The following is a 20,839-nucleotide window of genomic DNA, read 5'->3' as shown; positions in this document are numbered from 1 at the left end:
GATTTTACTAAGGTTATTAGTTTAAATAAATTATGATTCGTGCGTTGTTGCGTGAAGGTGGTTAACGACGGACTTTGAAAATGATTTGTCAGCACTTCTTGCCCATTCACTTTTTCGCGGTAAATTGTTTACTTTGTTGTTGTTCTTGGAAAGAGTTAAAGTAATTACTTTCCAAAATTTTTCTATTGCTAGCATCACTCTAATGTCCCTTAACTATAGTATTTTAAATAAAGAACCAATGATTAATCACCGGCCAACAAAATGTCAACGTATTTAATTTGTTCTTTGTGTGTGTGTGTGTATATATGTAAAGTTAAGTAAAATATTTGAAAGTCTTTCTTCTTTCTTTTCGTTACTGACGCGTTGCCCTACGAATTCATTTTACAAAACCTATTGAATTTTATTATGTTTGCGAACATATTTTTGTGTTATGAAATGGCAAGGCAAGGCAGTTACCAACGCGCAACCGCAAATCTTCTGTAATAGGAAAATTACAAAAAAAGAAAAATTGCAAAAATTGCAATATTGCACTTGTTTGTTCACTCATTCGTTTAAACGTAAGATCATTTGCTTTATTTGTATATGCGTTTTAATGCACATATATTCGGTATAACTTACACCCCTACAATCTAAGCGTGAAAGGAGTCAAGGAGCATCTTTATTGCTATTATCCTGTTTATTTGACATTTCTGCACAATTCAACACTTACCCCAAATAGCAAAAAAAAAAAAAAAAATAAAGGAACACATGAACACATTTAAGAATTGTGTGTGAATTACTATTACTAGCCTTGTTGTTGTTGTTGTTGTTGGCCTTAGGATAACACTGTCAACCATTCGCACATGCATACTTGCTTCAGTGCAAACAAATACACTTATATCGTTATATATATAAAATTGATTTTTTAGGTTTATCGTTTACGATTGTGTGGTTACAAATATCAATATATTGACACCATTGTATGCTTGGGTGCAATAATGCAAAAGAAAAATAGAAAAAATGAAATTTCCCCCATGCAATGGCATTTTTCTCGTTTTCGATGAATACTATTACATATCGCAAACTAAGCAGCAGTCGCACCAGAAGCAATAGAAGAATATATCGCAGCTATACATTAACTAGGAAAATATATATGTGAGAGTGCTGGTTGTGTAAAAAAGGAAAAAAAAAAAAAAATCCTTTTCTTTTTTTTGGTATTGTTTTCGTTTAGTTTAACATTACAGTTGCCAAACACGATTTGTATTATTATCGTTTTCCATATGTCAGTATGTTGTGGTCTAGATTTTTATTGCCACTGACCCAAAGTTTAGTGCTTATCTGTATCATGTTACTTCGATTATTGTCGCTAGTCTTCGTTATTGTTTATTTTGGTTTTGATTTATATTTTTACAGTCTTGCCCTGGCAATGCTTCTAAATTCTTATCAATAGAAATGATTTCCCCATGTCACCATTATATGTAATTTAAAAATTTTTTCATATAACAATAAAAAGCTTTTCGTTTAGAATTCTTATACCTCTGGATACAAGTGAATGATGTTATCGAGATTAAAACGTTTCCTCTACGGAAAGAATTTTAATGTTGCCATGTTTTTAGTATACCTCAGTGGACGTTCCAAGTGTTCGCAGTCTGCATAGAAAAATTTGTTGAAATCTTATCTTAGCTTAGAGCCAATGAAAGATGGGGTTCCATCTCCTTGCACCCTGTCGGATCTTTTCTCCAAGAATTAAACCATGAATTTTCTTATGTAAACCTTTTATGAAAAATCAAACGTCGTATATCGTTGATCAAAATACGTCGTCTTCAAGACGGTTATCTGCCTACGCTCCTCTGCGGCTTTCCTATACGGATCTCAACGGATAATTTTCTTTTAATCAGAGTTTTTGAGCTGATAACAACTTTGATCCAGAAGAAAGAGCAAACGCGTTCGTCTTCTCCTCTATACCTCTTTGTCAATGTGATTAGCTTTGCTCTTCATGAGCTGACTTGCTTCATATGCAATAACTCTCCCATATTCCATGCCAGTCCTTAGTGCAATTATAAAATCGGACTCTGCGCATGTAATATTTATCTATTGATACGGATGAGAAAAGTTAACAAAACATAAAAATATGTTAAACTACGGAATGGCACGCTTACGATTAAGTGTGGAACCAAGACGAACTTGTGGCTATGGTCATCATAATGTGTATTAATTCAAACCAAGGCAAAGAAACTTACCGGGCACACTTACTGACTGTGTTATGTTAAATAGTTGGTTTGTGTGTTCCTCCGTAGTGTATCATGTTATATTTATTCCAATAGTTAAACTAAAACTCTGGTCCGAAGATCTTTCCTATGCACTCCTTACTCGTTTATTTGTTATACATTAGGGATAGGGTAAATATGGAAATCTACACTATGACCTTACCCGTCGATCTACAAGAAATTTGCCTTTCTTTGAAGCGTTTAACAGCTTTGCCCGTTCCGATGACCGCTCAACAAGCGCGCAGGGCAGCAGAGATAGACGGAATCGAATTCTTCGAATCGAACGCTTTCAATAGCAAGGCCATAAATATGAGTGTACTAACTCTGCGACAGACTTAAGCACTTTCCAGGCATAAATTCGTTTTCTTTAATTAACGCAGATTTACCTTATTTTTTACGCTTATCTTAAAGCAGCATCCTGAAGCATTTACAAATACCGGTTTTATCAACTATCGCTTTCTGCTTGCTTGGTAGCTGCTACCTCTATCACATCATTGCGTGGTATCCTCCATGACTCATTCTTCATCATTAGTAGCCCATGCAAGAACAACAAATTCGGAGATCATCTGCCTCGGGCAACAGATATAATTTTGGTTGTGCGAAACTGCTTCAGCAGCATTCCAACGTCGGCAAGAATTATGCAAAGCACTTATATTTAAGTTTAACAGTGGAATTTAAGCAACTTAAATCCATCGTAACACAGTAGGAGGTATGAGTTAAAACGTAAAATTTCCTTCAGCCCTTACCGTATGTTTAATAACCAACTTTTTGGTCTCGCATTTAGTTGTGTCGTACACTGGAAGAGTTTGAGCGACTTGGGCCCATTCATTATGAGATCTTATTAGCAACTCTCATGAACTTTATCTGTCGTAAACATTACTAAACCTGAACACATTGCGTATTGATTATAGCCAGCGAACTTTAGTTTTTGCTTATGCCATTTGATCAATGAATACGGTTTGTCTGCAAATTTTCACTTCGCTGACCATCGGTTAACTATCTGACGACTTGTGTTTGTTCTCTTTGCCAAACTAGTTATTCAAATCAGCTGTTGGGCATCCCTCAATAGTGGAAATCTAATTTTGCAACAAGCATATGAAAATCTGTTAAATTTCGTCCAGGAAAGTCTTACGATGATTACTGAAAAAATGCCAAAAAAATATTAGAAAAATGTGCGGGAATTTTGGTAGGAACACTCCATGAGCTTTCTAGAAGGATATAACTAATGCCTCGAATTATTTGGAATTTTCTTACTTAGCACTTGCTGTTTTAACACAGATCCTGTCGCGTTAGGTTCTCACATAGCACATTCTTAGCATATTGCTTAACTGAAAGTTTTAGTGTAAGAAGAAATTTAAAAGCTTTTATTTTCCCTTTTCAACTCATCTTTTTCTTTTACAATGCGAAAAAAAGGAACATGCATACGTACATAGGTATGTATTAAAAATTCTATCAAATCCTTAAATTAATTTAAAACTGTAAGCGGATAATAATCTACTTAGGCCACACACTCTGTTTCACCCTTTATAACTACGACGTATCATCTATCAATATGGATGTTCTAGGTACACATTACTCTTTCACGAAAAACCTATCTAATAAAGTAATACTTTGATATTCGCATAACGTATGTGTGTGCATATGTATGAATTTGTAATAACAAAAAAAAAATTAATTTTGAAATGCAAATTGATTTGGCGCTGACACAAAATATACGGTCTTACATGTAGACGCGCAACGATCTATGAAATATATGCTATGCATCGAAACTAGATTTTCATATGTAAGATGCATTGCCAAAAGCAAGAAAAAGGAAGAAAAAAAAAGTAGTAACAACAAGTAAAAAAATTGTAATATTCGTAAGAGTCGAATCTTGGATATCCAATATCTTAGTGCGAATGTCACGAAAACTTTAGAATGAGCGACAAATTCTACAAAAAATATTCAAATGAATGTAAATAACTTGGGTTAAGAATTTATTTATTTTTTGATTAAAAAAATCCTTAGCGAGAGATCGGATAATTTCGCTCCATTGCTCGTCTTTTGCCTCATCTAGACATTCTTTTTGGAGGAATATCGGAGTAGCACATATATCAAGCGTTTGTCTAATACATGAGATCACATGTCAGCATAAGATACTATATATAAAAGGCATTCGGTTTTCCATTTATCCTATAAAAACGTGTCAACTACGAGCAGAAAAGCATTGAATCCTCATGTTAAGCTTGAATTGAATTTTCCCAATTTGGGTCAATAGTCGCGCGCGTACTCTCTGTATAAACATCGGTCTTAATCTTTTTCTGCCGATCAGCGGACTGTGATCCTGACTTATATATAGATTGATAGCCTTGAACATCCTTCCGCCATGTGAGATGTTGCACTCAGTCGATTTAGTTCAAACTATAAAAGTGGTAAAAGCAATAGAATGAGAGAGGGAGAGAGAGAGAGAGAGAGAGAGAGAGAGAGAGACAGAGAGAGAGAGAGAGACATTACTCATTTCTACTGCAAAGTATGAATCTCAGCCTACGTTGGACGAGCATATCCAAAGCGTGTTGCTGTCCTGGAAAAAATCTATAATTTAGTTTAGCTTTAGCCGGAGTTTTTAAAGGAATTAGTTTCAAATATCCTGCTATTTGAGCCATTACAGTGAACAACTACCGCGATGGACTCAACTCATTTCTCGTTGACTCTGTACACTCGTCGACTACATGTCTTGTCTCAGCTTCTAAGACTTTTCGAATTTCCCTAATAAGTGAAGAGAAGCATAAATGAATGAGAGGAGTGCCATCATTGGCAATATCTCTTGGCCAAGTCGAGTGTCATCATTGGCAATATCTCTTGCAAGCGAAGAATGTTGCAAACGAAATATTAAAATAAATAAACTTGCATGGAATATGAAAAGGACATAGATTGAGAAAACGCAATAAAGTCATGAATAACCATCCAAGCAATATTATATATTAAAGAGGCAAGAAAAACTAAAAATTGTGTATTTATGTACTCGTATAGTACGAGTGCATGCATGCTCCTTATGTATGAATGTAACGTAAACGCAGAAAAAAAAAAAAACCAATAAAATGAAATCGTATTATTTATTTTGGAAAATTTGCAAAATGGAGCATTTTGTTAGAAAATAAACACATTTTTATATTGGAAGTAAAATTCCATAAAAAACATTTTATTGCACTTAAAAAGCAATTTAATTTTCAACAGCTATATATATGCATGCAGATGCAAGAACAAATTGAAACTTACTTGTGAAATAGAGATTGAGATAAATATCGAATAGATAAATGCACATACAAACACACACACACATATATATATATGTATAGATATACATGAATGTACATATGCATCTATATATATATATATATATATACGTATATATTAAATTAGTTTATCTTTAGCGCGTAAATGGTATCCAGATAAAGATCCTTAAAATTTATTTCCCCCGCACCCCTTTAAAAAGAAAAAGGAAGAAAATTGCTTATACGCTGAGGACAAGAATCCGCAAATTTTATTCTTTGTTTTCCAATTTTTACGATGCAAGTGCACTCGATTGCTTCTTTTTTTTTTTTGGGAAACATATCTTGTGGACCTACATAATATATTTCTTTAGATAGTAAGCTTTCTTATTTATGGGTTTCGTACCATTAAACTATCTTGAGCTGCCAATAACGACACGCCAACCAAAATGTTTGGCTTTTTTCTTTTTTTTTGTGATTTATTTTTTTTTTTTTTTACTTTCTTACTTTACTTTTCTTTGTTCTCAGTTAGCAGTTAGATTGAACATTAAGATTTTGCGGTTGTTTACGGTGATATGGCGGAAAAGGTACGAATTGCTTGTCAAAATGTTTTATTGGCCAGTAATCAATACTAAGTATACTTATGTACACTATTACCGGTAATTCTTATATTTTTTTTCTCTCTCTCTCTCTCTCTCTTTCTCTCTTCGATTTTGTCTAATAGAGAAACATGAAAGTCGCATTAACTAAAGTTAGAAAAGCTTAAATCCAGTTGAAAAATGTGCAAAGTGAATTATGTGTCATTTGCCTGATTGAAATCATTTCTTCTTTCTTATTCAAAATACTCGTACATATATATATATATATATATATATATGTTACTGCGTAAGCAATGTAAGCAAACATTACTGCGGACATTCTTGTTTCCTTACATATAAAAATAAGGTAAGAAAATATAAATTGAGTATGATTTCGTTTTACTTTATTCGCTTCTTTTTTTTTCTATTTTCTTGATTTTCTTTTTTTCGTTACTTACGTTGCCGAAATGTTCGAAGCTGTTGCTTAAGAACCGGCTGTAAGCATTTGCCTTGAAATTAATGATGCTTTTGCGTTGGTCTTGACGTAAGCGTAGCATAACGTAAAAAAAAGGCAAAAAAAAAAAGAAAAAAAAAAACTCCCATAAATTTTTAAAGAATACTGAGCTACTTCAAATTGTGATTAAGTAGACTCGCAAGACCGGCAGAAATAATGTCAATTTATTATTACTTTTTTTTTTGCTTCTTCTTTTTTATTCGCAAAAACTTACTGAACAGAAAATAAAAAGCTCATGAGTTTTCATTGGGAAAGTATACTACTTTTGGTATTCAGTTTGTTTGCTTAGCAAAGGATTAAAATAAAACTTTTCCTATGTCGAACAACTTGAAATATTTAATTAACAATCATGATGTAGAGTATAAAAGCAATGCGTAAGCATAAAATTTTGTTTTTTTTTTTCAAAGTAAAAAGGCATACCATGAACTTCATATTCTTATCTTAATTGTTGCTTTCGACACAACTCCAATTATAGACGACCAAAAAGTGAGGAGAGGCAGACTGCTATGAGAATAAGTCCCTGAAATATGAAGCAATTTCCGATTACTATAATGAATAGTAGAAGCAGAATTAGTACATCACCCAGCTTTCAACGAGGGCTATAAAAATAATATTTTCAGATTTTTTCATTGTTTTCCATAGCCAGCGCAGCACTTATCCCAATTATTTCGCTTACACCAATTAAGCAACAGTTGCATTAGTTTTATTAATTGTACTATTTACACAATTGGCACTGCTTATTTGCACTTCCAACACTGGTTATATTCGAATTACTTAATTTATACTAATTTTCATTACATTATTTTACTAATTAACGACCTACATAGGCGCTTCTTTATTAATATGCCAGCAATACAATGGTAGTATAAATTTTATTATGCCGCAAAAATTTAATTTCAAAATTATCTTTGTTTAAATTATTCAACAATTTTCTCTCTACATATCGGTTTTATTATATATTTAACGAGCTAATTAGCCGGCACTGTTGCTTTAGCCATTCGGATTAGTGAAGCATTTTCTCTTTTAAGACGGCCCTGTGTTTGATTATGGTCACGATAATCGCTTTAGAATAATACTTATCAGAAAAGGATTTATCTCATTTTTTTATCATCAATCGCAGTCCAAAAAATAGTATTGTACTGCCACGATTTTTAACCTTGATCTTCAAATTACCAACACTTGGAGAAATACTGGAACACATTGACTATGGCCGTTATGTTATCCTCTTACTATAATACTCAGCATATACTATATGTTATAATGTACAGTAATATATTGTATCTATATGGACTACTACTCAATAAGTTCCTGGTCTGGTATATTTGCCTACACGGTCGACAGACCCACATGATGATTACGTGGTATTAGCCTTCAAAGGATACTTGCCAAAATTTGATAACCTTCCGACGATTAGTTGGCAAGTTGCTGGTGTGTTAGCGACACTACTTTTTTGGTCGTTTTCGACGTCTTTGTTGCTTACTTGGCGGACTGCCGATTTTACCCAGTCACGTTATGGTAAATCCATGTTTCATTTGTGGTCAAGTATTGCATGAAAAAATGCATTTCATTTTCCCTAAACAATGGCAAATGCGGTTCTAAATGATCACTACGGCGTATCAAATGCGGCCACTCACTTTGAATGAAGCTTTCACTTCGACAAACGTTCATGCGTAATAGTAGACGGACTGTTTTCTAATATCTTTCAACTGTCAGCTGTCTTACGTAACCTTACCTTTCGGGCGTTGAGAGAGATTTGGTGGACCTTTTGAACTACTAACGAATTCGGGCGACCAAAGCGTTCAGTATTATCGGTTTCCATATCGCTAAATGACGTATCACTTTTTTTTTGTTTTTTTTTTTAGTCAAACATGAGTCGGCATGACATCCTTCAGGCCTTTGCTGATTGTGAACGGTATTACTTCTGATTAAAAAGCAACGTTTACTTAAGAGTTGAGAGTTTTGCATTGTTTTGAAAATTACAATGACATCGTTACTGGAATCAGTGCAATCTGTAAACTAATTGTCAGAATGTCATTAAATTTCGTACGTATCTCTAGGAGGTTGATGCTAACTTGAAGTCTTATGGGTGCATCAACAGTATTGTTATGGATGTGCCAGACCGGAGGCTTATTAAATGATACGGCAAATGTTGGGATAAATCTTTAGTTTTTTTTTTTTTTTTTTTAAGTTGACATCTCTAAACATCTGGGAAGATGAAATTTTGAATACGTGATTGATATTTTGCGCTCTTAGTGGAATCATCTTTCCGGTGCATAATTTTCAAGCAAATAGTCTTCTTTTTCTTTTTATTGGCATCGTGAGCTTATGTACTCGGAATAACAAAGTTACAGCAACTCGGTATTATTTAGAAGAACATCCTCTTCTTCTTTACGGCCTCTGGTTTTTGATTTCCAGATAAGCGATTCTCTTCTCAGCTTATCATCATATTAACTGTCACAACTTTATTATTTGCTTTCAATTCTGCCTACAGATATCACTCGATCCTAATCTTCTCATACAGACCTTTCCTCTATCGTTTTTTTCATCTTTTCGATACACAAAGTTTCTTGCACGCTATACAGTTCTGGATGGAAATTTTAAATTAAGTAGAGAGGACATACTCGTGGTTTCAAATCTGAACTCAGTTTGATCATATTTCCTTGTAGCCATAGTGAATGCTCAACACTTATCCATCCGTACTCCGTATTCGTCTCTTTTTCCACACTTCTCTTTGATCGTCACCCTGTTACACGTACAGAGGACATTCCTCGAATGATTGATCATGTTGAAAAAAAAAAACAGAGACAAAATTTAAATTATGTTTTTTTTTTTTTTGGAAAAATATTCCCGGAATACAACGGTGCTTTCCTTTTAATGCAGAAGTTTGCATATAATCAAATTGATTACTCAAATCTAGATAAGTACGCTTTTCCTGTGCATTAAAACGCGCTTTTAAAGACGCTATTGATTTATTTTAGAGATATATATAACGAGTAAGCATGCTTACGTTGCTGCATTATTCAGCAGTCGGAAAAATCTGTCTATGTCTGCATATATCCAAACTCCAACATCTGCTATTGACAATAAAGCATAGGAAAAAAATATAGGCAGAAATAAAAAAAATTCAAAAACTGCATTAGAGCAGCAAGCAATCAACGAAAGCAAAATAATTTAACGTCACTTTCGTATAGAAAAGCCTTTAGCGTTTAGTACTGATGCACTGCATTCTTCGTTTTCTTTTTATAAATAAAAATTTCGAACGAGTTTCAATGGTTGAGTTTAATTTAAGTTGGATTTGTTAGGCACAAACGATTGGAGATCACCTTGACTTTTTCAATGTACCAAAGTTTAAAAATATTTTTAAAAGTTTTTTTTTCTTTAAATTTAAAAAAAATAAAAAATATAACTCATAATGATATCTTAGCTTCGGAAGGCAATTGTATCATCGAAATTCATTAAAGTGTAGTAATATTTTCATAAGCAATTCGAACTTAAATTACTTTTACCAGACATTTGGCACAGTACGATGACAAGAAATGTATGTAAACTAGTAAAGGTCAATTCACTCGAATTACGACTTAATGGCGTCAAAAGGAAAAAAAAAAAAAAAGAAGAAAAAAAATTCTCTATACATTCAACGCAAAATGCTTTGGCAAATTTCTACCGAATCGCTAAATTAGTTTTAGCCCCATATTTTTTTTGTTTTTTTTACTTTATAAGTAACTACATGAAGAAAGGTTGTTGCCATCGCAATTAAATCTCGGTGCAAAAGAGAAAAACTCAAAATTGGATGCAATTTCTGTATTAGGTTTAAATTGCTTGCAATGCTTAAAAAACGTATAAATTTGTGCAGATTTAAAATCTCTACAAACAGTTTTGCTAAGTAACCGTAATGCGTGTATGTATGTGCATGTATTTAAGGAAGAAAACAAGCTTTGTTTATAGATAATGCTGCCAAATCTACCTTTTCGTAGAATATGTTTTCGATGACTACTCTTTAAGGACCCGGTATTAGAAGAGCAATTTGTTGGCATCAACTCTTTACTGATATCCCATGAAATGCCAATATACATATTTATATGTATACTATAGGTATAAAGTTGGCTGGCTGACTGGTTGCAGTTGTTTTTCTTTACTTTAAACTGTTGTTGTACTAATACTGCTACTACTGCTGCTGCCGCTGCTGCTGCTGTTGCTATTGCTGTTGCTGCCACTATTGCTTGATTGCACACATTTGCTAAGGACTATTGCCAAAAGAGAAAGAAAAAGAGCAAAAAAAAAAAAAAAAAAAGAAAAAATAAAAGCAGAAACCTGTAAGCCATACTATTTTCGAAAATAAAAGAGAAACGAAACGAAAAGAACGACCGTCATCATCAGCATCAAGCTCGTTACTGTATAAAAGCATATTCAATAAGCTTACATATATACGGATATGTTGAGGAAAAAAGATGAAAATATAAATATAAAAAAAAAGTGCTTTCATCTCAATATGGGAACATTCAGTCTCTGGCAGAAGTAAGAAAGCAAACAAACGTAAGAAAATCATGACGTGTATGATGATGAGGATGGCGATGAACTACAATTGTTTGACAACAATAGTAGCAGTAAATGCAGCATTGTTTACATTATATTTATATATATATATATATATATATATATGTGTGTGTGTATGTGTGTAAGTGTACTATTAAAAATGTTTGTATATATTGTGCACACTATGATAGCTATTTGAATAACAAAACTGAACAAAACTGAATAAATCTAATGCAGATTTTGGCAACTAAAACGCATCGTTGTTGGCCAACAATTACCATTCATAAAAACAAAAACGACAACAACAAAATGTATGATTTGTTTATTTTACTATACCGACTTTTACTAAAGACTTGATCTTTTTATTTTTTTTTTTTTTATTTATTTAGTTTTTTTTTTTTGTTTTTTTTTTACAAGCGAGTTAAAATTCTTATTTACTTAGAGAGGGAACGAGAACGAAGTAGAAAAGTGCTGATGGTCCTTGATGATTTGTCCTATAAAAATATATTCATAGCTTTCTTTAATTGTAAAATGAAGTGTTTTTGTCCACTATTTTAAGCTTAAAGCTTAAATTGTTTAAATTTGCTAAGATTTAAGAAAATTTTTCTGTTTCGCATTTAACTTCAGTTCCGTGATATTCACTGAACTGTAAATTTAATCCATTTAAGCATTTCTTGATTACCTTCTTATCTTCGAACAGTATCTTGAGTTTATCATTTCATTTGTAATGTCGAGCATATGAATTTTCCACTGAATTGAGGCAACGTGCGGGGTCCTATCACTTGAAGGAATGTTGCCAGATTTGCTGTATGTATATTGACTTACCAAGATCAAATATTTGCCGAAGAGAAGATAGCTCGTAACTTTTAGGTTTTTATCTTTGATAAGAATGTCTTCGCGAAGTAAATAAAAAAAAAAAACTGAAGAAACCAATCTTTTAATTGCGATCATAAAAACAAAAAAGTTCTTTGTTTGCAACTAATCGTAGCTATGTCCAGTCGTAGTATTACACAAATATTAAATGACTGCAATAAAAATTTCCAGGCACATAAACGATGCTAAAGGCTGTTAGGAAACCTACATTCCACTGCTATGATCAGCCTTCCCATTTGCACACTGCTAATAGGCTTGAGACACTGCTATAATAATGAAAAACTTTAGAGAAGTAATACGATCCCAGTTAAGAAATATCACTAAACTTAAATTGTATTAATTCTCTACACTTTTTTATAATGCATTTTGCATATTGTAATTTTTCTCCAAATTAACGGGTACAGCTTGTGATGAATAGTTCCAAAAAAAAAATGTATTTTTTGCTTGTTTTAAAACGTAACGCATGATTTCACTTTTTACTTACATTTATGTTTCCTATTTTTGTTTAGTTCTTATAACGCTATTGTCATTTCTCCCATTACGCTACATTATAAATACGCAAAGATGCGCATAATGAACTGAGTTCACGCTGAGTACAACACGTAAATATTTTTACAGACACGATTGTCGTAATAAATTTATTTTTTTCCCCTTGGTGGCCGAGAGAGAGAAAAGATGTCGACTAAATCCGATAACATCAGAAGCTATTGCTTTAAGACTTGAGTCTTTGAATTTATTTATAATAAGCTTTCATCATCGGTGCATGTTCCAAACTTACATTTTATCCTTAATTTCCTATTTAAGTTTAGAACGATTTTCAATTTGAACTAAATCGGTCCATAGGTATACTAAGTGTAAAAAGCCAATGTTTGTTTAGTAAAGCGTCCAGCTTTCAAAGACGATTAGTCTACATTTTACATTAAGCTGTCAGAGACATCTGGGTCGAATATCACGTCATAAACGTTATCAGTGTTTCTGTAGCGCTTGAAAAGATATTTTTTCCGATTTTCTACTTATTGAAGGCCACGTCGAGGAACAATTAAAGATCTTGCTGATAAAGTTGGTGTTACAAAAAGATCAGTCATCTTGAGTCTGAAACGCATCAGATGCCGATTGTTACTGAACTCAGTCAAGGTCTTTGAAACATGAGAGTAACGTTAAAATCTTGTGAGAAGATGGTTTCTGACAATCATTCAGTCCTCAAGCGGATTATTGCGGAAGATCAGAGTGAACAACCCTTCATAGGAACATCGAATATTGTGGGAAAGGCAGACCAAGACCTTGATTTTACACTTTGCTTATAGGAGTATATACAACGTACGGCAGATGAAGAACCGGACTGGAAGTCTGCCAAGGTTAAATCGATATTAAAAAACCGTATATAAGAAGCATCCAATTTTTTTTGGCACCACATATATTACACTCACAGAGCCGGCGACGTCATTCATTGTTGATGAGAAATTCTCAGATCGATTAAAGCAATGCTGTTTGAAAATGACCACCAAATCCACAGATGATGTGGGTATCAAAAAATTCGGTCTAAATCGAATGTAATTCAAGTTTTTTTTCTTCTCTCTTTCTTTACTTTACTTTGCTTTTATAGGTTAATGTTCGTGACAAACAATTGCTTTTTTAGTACTGCTTTTAATTTTACTGCTATGAAGACTCAACCATTCAGTCATTGTGGATTTTTATTGTTTTTGATAAGACATTCTTATAGTCTGAGCTTTGTATTTGCTTGATCCTTTTGTCCTTTGTTAATTGCCATTGTTTTACAAATTTTTTTTCGCTGTTGTATTTTTGATAATTATTTCATAAAATTTACACACCAAGCATGAAAAAAACAAAAACAATTGACTCCATTTTCTCAGTAATGTTCTTTTTGAAATCGTTTTGTTTGCTTTGTTGTTTTTATCGCTTGAAATTGTCTTTTGTCTTTCGCAATCTGTTTCTCTATTCATTATGTCACACATCTAATGTTGGGAAGTGATTTTAATTTGTATTATTTTTCGTGTTTGTATTTTTTTAATTGTCCAAACGGGTTTTTGGTATTGAAGTTTTGTTTTAATTAGCAACGGAAGTACATGCAATAAAATTGTTGTTAGACATCTAGTGCTTTACGAGCTTTAACATTGCAAAAGCATTGCTAAAATGTTTGCACTTAGAGAGGAGATGTTGAAATTTGCGAAAATATTTCAAAACATCTTGTCTTGTTTACTTGCATTAAATTGGCAACAGTTACTTCCGTTTGTTGCAATCAACAAAAACTATTGCTCCGGACTTAATGATCATCAGAGAAAAACAATTCTAGCAGTAGTAAAGAAATCTATCGAAGGACGGATCTATTTTCAAGATATGAAAAGCTTTTATTTCTTCTCACTTTTGTCCGAATAATAGGTTTACATTTAATAAGAAAATTGCAATTATTGTGTGATCAAATTTTTAAAGAAATGTTCGCCATACACTCTTTTAAACCACCTTGAAATTATTTAAATCACCATATTGAAATTATCATCTCACTCAATAAACCTCCAGTCCGACGTATACATAGCAATAGGTTTCATGACCCCGTATGGTTTCTAGATAGTACTAACCTTCAAATGATACGTGTTAAGTCTTATGGCATTCCGACTGTTAGTTGATAAGTTACAGTAGTAAAGTAGTGATGCTACTTTTTTAGGCGCTTTGAACAGCTTTCGTGTTTTTGGAATCCAGTCGATTAGTTGCCGATTTAACTCTGCTTGGAAGGGGGCGCCAATCTTTCATTTCAATCTTTCTCACATGTGGAATGAAAAATTCTTTTTTATTTCGCCTAAACAGCGCCAAGCAGCACTCAACGGTCATCAACACTTCATCATTACAAATGAACAAAGGTCGAACAAGGGCTTTCTCATGTACATGCTCATGTTCAAGCAAAATACACTGCTTTCTGATACACTTACGGTAATCAGTCGTCTCGTGCAACTTCATATTTCAGATGGGAGACTTGTTAAGTCATATATTGAAAGAGTAATTAATAGGAGATGTAAGAATAAAAATTTACTGACAATAAAAACCTTTAAAGGTTAAAACCATTTAGCTAGAAAAAGGCTAATTTTCTGGAATTTATATAAAAACTATTAAAAATATACTACTCAGGCAAGACGGACCTCCAAGTATCCTAAATGATTTCATGTAAGAAAATTTTTCATTTACTATCGTTATAAAATACTATACATGTTTTCTTTCCATGTGAAAGCAGACTCTTCGTAAAGGCCCTTATATTGCAGAGGGCTCAAAATTTATTCTTTATTCTATGAAAAAAATAACATATTCATGTCAACGCTTCCTAATGGGTACTATTTGGCATTCTATTAATCTTTCCTATCTTTTGGCTTTTTTAAGCAAGTGTAAGGAAGGAAGCAAGTGTCTTTTGATAGTTAAGCATTTTTGTAAAATGTAGCATTGTAACGTTATATTCAACATCTCTTGCGATCAAATTCGTACTTTTACGGATAACGTAGGTTTTAATTTACAATACTTAGGGGATCTATTTACAAACCTGAGTGGCCGAACAAGGCAAGAGTCTCGACTAGCACTAGCGATTCAATAGTCATGGATTGAAATCTCAAGTGCCGGAGAGTTTTTAATAAAGCCAAAAGCCTTAGATGTCAGTGCTTTAAGACTTTAGTCTTAGAATTGATTCTCTGGCTAAATTTATAATAATAATAATATTTTTTGACAACCTACTCACTGCAATTCAATCATCGACACGACTGACTGCGTTTCACAAATATTCTACATCTATTCGTTTTTACAATCAGGCTACCAATGCCTAACGTTATCGCAATATTTTTGTCTAAATCCCTTTTCCCGCTAAATATACTCCCAGAAAATCGATTAGTTTTGCATGCAAACTCCAATTATCCAAATGTGGAATTTTCGTAACAAAGGCTTACCTCAAAATCAGAATAATTTTCCTTGAACTTAGTTTCAAGTCAAGTATTCAAACCAATGAAATCGTTATTTCACTTAAGTTGCATAAAAAGCAATTCATACTTAGAAATGATAATTCACTAGCACTTCTACGTTCTTCGAAAAAGCATAAGTTCTGCTTTCACGCTTTAGATCAAATGTTAAAACTAAGTAAAACCGTACAACCATTATCTTCATTTTTAATAGAGTACCCACCATCGAAAAATAGTAGTATATTCACTTTGTTAGAACGTTTGCCACGCCTACCACGAAACTTAAAAGACCCTGCAGAGAATCAAATTTGAAACAAATCTAGACATGTCTGCGCGTCCGTTCGTTGCAGTAGACAAACAACTTCTCGAAAAACTCAACGTTTCAACTTGAAATCTGGCAAAACCATCGGACTTTCTGAGCCAAACCGCCCGAAACATACGCCCATATTCCAACGTAAACTAAGGCCGTCTCTGCTTTTGAAAACAAAAGCAAAAAAATTGTTTTTTCTTGCGCGTTACTCGTGAGCAAATTTCGGACATGAGGCCATAAACCTTACAGAAAAATGGAAAAGTATCAGCCACACCCACATAATCTTGTCAAAAATCAAAATTTCTTTCTTTTTTTTTTTTTTGTATATGTGTTAAGAGAAGAGGTGGTGGGTACAAAAGATTTGGCCAAAGCCAAATATGATTTTCTTACTTGTTATGTTTTCGGAACATGCAAAGCAAACGCAGCAAGAAAATTATTCTTCAATATACACGTAGATGTGCATGTCTACACATACGAATGTACGTGTGATGCATAAGTATGCAGAAACAGTGAAACACTCTTATAGCAAACAATTTGTTTAGCCACACACACACACACACGCACACATTTATATTACACTTACAAGAGACGATTCCTTCTATGCTTACATGATCGCAGCTCCAAATTCCACCATTGAATAACCTACACCACCCTATTTATATATCGACTTTTCAAAATAAAACAAAATAAAGGGAAAAAGCGATCCAATCCGAATCATTTTTAACATTGTTCGCGGCCTATAGGTTGAAAACAAAAAAAAAACAAGACAGACAAAGGGTCATAAATGGTGGTTTTATCACAAGTCCTTCGGAACATTGCATACAGCTTAGTTAGTTAGCTGTGTCGACTTCTTTCGAAAATGTGCTTTTGAACTATGTCGCAAAAATGTAGCCATGACCAGTAGACATACTGTCAGTATGTGTGATGTGAAATTAGATTGGAATGAAATAAATTGGCAGAATGACATAGACACCTACTGACCTGACAGCGCCGGATCATCTTAATAGAAAATCTTGTACTTTTTCATGACGTCATACGCATTTAACTGGTTAATATACCCTTACGCCACAAGTTCTGCATGGATAAAAACGTCTATTGTTGAGATATCTTTATAAGTTCTAATGTAAATTTAAAAAATTAATTATTTGCTTTAACTGTCATGGAAATTCACAATAAAATGAAAAAGAAGATGAAGTCATCTTTAGACTTGAAATAAAACTCTTGAGACGATCAGAAATTTACATATTAATGATCATTAAAATTTATGGAAAGACATCCTCGTTAACAAACTTATTTGTGAGTATAAGTATAAGAACGTTTGTCGTTAATAATCATTCGTTGCTAACGTCGACCTGAACGAATAATGTTTTTAAAGTAAATTCATAGATGAAAAGGTTTCGTTGCTTTGCAATCTAGCTCTCATCTTTTCATCTCTTGAATATATTATAACTAAGTTAAGCTAAAGTCAATTACAATATTTCCTTGCTAAATGCAGTAAGCAGAGGATGAAATTTGCAAACAGGAAAAGCAAGTCCGTGATTTTGTTTAATGAAGATACTAACTAAGACTAAGATATGACTTTTTGCGCTTGGGATTGTCGTAGCAGATCGACTTTTTCTACCACTATCACCAATCACAATACGCCATAGATGACTCTCTTTTTTTTTTTTTGCCTGGTGATAGGTATTTTTCGTCCTTTTGCATCTTTCCCATAGCATGTCATCGTCAACAAGCAGTTGATTCATCAACTTGAGACTTTGAGTTGGGCTTTCATTGTCTTCGAGGTTTTTTGCTTCACCAGGCTGTTCTTTGACATCAAAATCACCGTTGGAACCAGGAAGAATAATTGGGATATGATAGAGCAGCATCACCATAAGCTTCTAAAAGTATTTGATTGGATGCGGCAGCAGATTTCTTTAAATCGAACATAAAAAGCAATGAGTGCGTTCCATGATTAGCGTCTGCATACACTGAATAACTCAATAATACTAAATGTTGAACTTATTTTGTGCGGAGAAAAGTCAATTTCATCAAATCTCACCACTTCGTAGATTGATACTTTGCTTTTCGCCAATAGATTTCACTGATCAAAATACCTGCAAGCACCTATTATATTAATAATTTCCATTTAATAAAATTTGGACCAAAGGGGCTTTCTACTTCACTGTAATAATGTTCATATCTTCAAAAGGTCTGCAAAAAAAAAAAAAATAAAAAAAATTTCATTTTCAACAGAAATCTACTTAAAATAAATATCATCTACCTTAGTTTTGTATTTTTATATTGTTTACTAAAGGTTCTACTGTGTCTGCATTTAAATAAATATGTGTTCAAGTGTTTGTGTACATAGAGCAAACGTTGCCTTATGTGAACAACAATCCATTTACGCCTTTTGCCAAAAACTTTCAAAAGAAAACCGGAAGTGACACACACGAACGCTCCTTCTAATACGCACAACCGCTCTTACTTAAAACGAGTTACATACATACATACATACATACATACATACATACAATAGTTGATAAAGGTTTACAATTGCACAACACGTTTTATTTAAAAACGAACACATACGGAACTGCTAAAGAACTGGAAGCGCTAAAGCGCACGGACCAATACCAATATACGGTTAAGGCGCGCCCATTCAAATGAGTACTGCGTTTATATACATTTGTGTAACATGGGACAGCAGCGACAGCAGCTGTAGCAGCAGTAAAAACTGCTTTTGAATTTCAAATTCAATGGGAAGCAAATGTTAAGCAAACATTGAAATAAACCAGAAAACAGGAAATTAAATTTTCGACTTTGACAATTGTGCAGTTGTTCTATTGTGCGAGAGGAGAGAGAGAGTAATGCATATACATATAAATTTATCATCAGTATATATATATATATATATATATATATATATATAGATATAGATATGCGTAATCTTACGAGAGGAACCTATAGCGGATGTGCAAGGGTATGTACATATATATATATATATATATATATATATATAATATATATATATATGTGTGTTAACCAACTTCTGCAGCAGAAGGTTTCATTTTGCATGCAAAATAGAAAACGGAAACGTAATTTAGTCAGTTTTAAGTCGGCCTCAGTAGTAGCGTAGCGTAACAACATTAACAATAATAACACTTCACAACAATGAACAATAGACCGTCAGAAACAGAACGGGTTATGTTGGCTTTTGTTGGCCCAGAAACTAATCCTCCATACGAAAATTGTTACCAATCGGTTGAAGTAAGGTGTTGGAAATTCAATTGTCATTGTTATTTGCTTCGATCTTTCGTTTTTTTTTTTTTTTGCGTTTTTCTTCGTAGTTCGTTTTATTTGGTTTAAACCGGTTGGTACAGCGAACAGTTAGTTGTTTATGCTTCAAGTCATTTCGAGAAATTTCAAAGTAAAAAACCAACAAAACTTTCAATTATTTGACGGAAGAAGTAAACAACTCCTAGGATACGAAGCGGACGGATTTCGCTTCATCTTAGATGTTATGATTTTGAAACAAAAATTTCTCACTTTGCAATAATTTAAAAAAGAAAATTTGTTTTTAACTTTGGTTTTTTTTTTGTTTTTTTTGCTTTTTTGCTTTCTGTTTCGAGTGAACCTATGTTGTTGTAGACAACACGGTAGCATAACGGAATTTATCGCATGACTTTTACTATAAATGACTTTTTTATGCTTCATAAACGCACACTTTGTTAAGGATTCATTTAATGTAGAATTTCTTGCCCTCACTTTGTGTTCAATTTTTTTTTTTTTTTTTTTTTTTTTTTCTGTTTCTTTTTGTTGCCATTCCATTAATTTGCATATTAAATGATTATTGCTGCCTCTTAAGAGAGCAGAAGACAAAGAATCAATTATCGACTGGGGCGAATACGTCCCCTTATACTTACACGTCATTCAGTTCAGCGAAATCGAGTAATCGAATTTTATTGAATTTACACCATGACTTTTATTATTATTGCGTTCAGAATGTTGCCAATGATGAGAATGCTGATAATGAACGTAATCATTGTTATACACGGATTCCCAATGGAATTTTATTTAAATATTTGAATAATCAAATGTACTAATGGTAGTTACATAAAACATACTTTAAATGCCAATTTTTCGTATTAGGTATTATGGAGAAGGAGCAATGATAAACAGCGCCCGGCAAGGGAAGTGAATTATTTGAAATTGCTTGACTTTAACGAAGTAAAACGAGCGGAGGGGAAAAGAACGAATTACAAAATACAGCGCAAGGAACGGCTTAGCGTTACCTTTCAAGCAGTCAAGAAGTACGTTTTTAAAGTCGGTATACTCGAACTCAATCCTCAGAGGCCATAGGCTATATATACGATTAGTGTTCGAGCGCAGCTATGTAATGAGTGCTCAGTCGATAAAGACGTAGCATTCATACGGAGGCGAAAGCATTTCACGCTGCAGCCACGTTCTTTCTATCTACCCCTCACTTCTTTCTGATCATTGTGCTGCAGGCACGGGGGGAAGCCAGTAAATAATTGGTCATATATGAAGATAAAAAATATTAAGATTCAAACACAATTTATTCAGGCTTAATATTTAATAACGAAATGC

The sequence above is a fragment of the Glossina fuscipes genome, unplaced genomic scaffold (genome assembly GCF_014805625.2).
Source record: "Glossina fuscipes isolate IAEA_lab_2018 unplaced genomic scaffold, Yale_Gfus_2 2, whole genome shotgun sequence".
Lineage (NCBI taxonomy): Eukaryota > Metazoa > Arthropoda > Insecta > Diptera > Glossinidae > Glossina > Glossina fuscipes.
Note: the sequence above shows the minus strand (reverse complement) of the source record.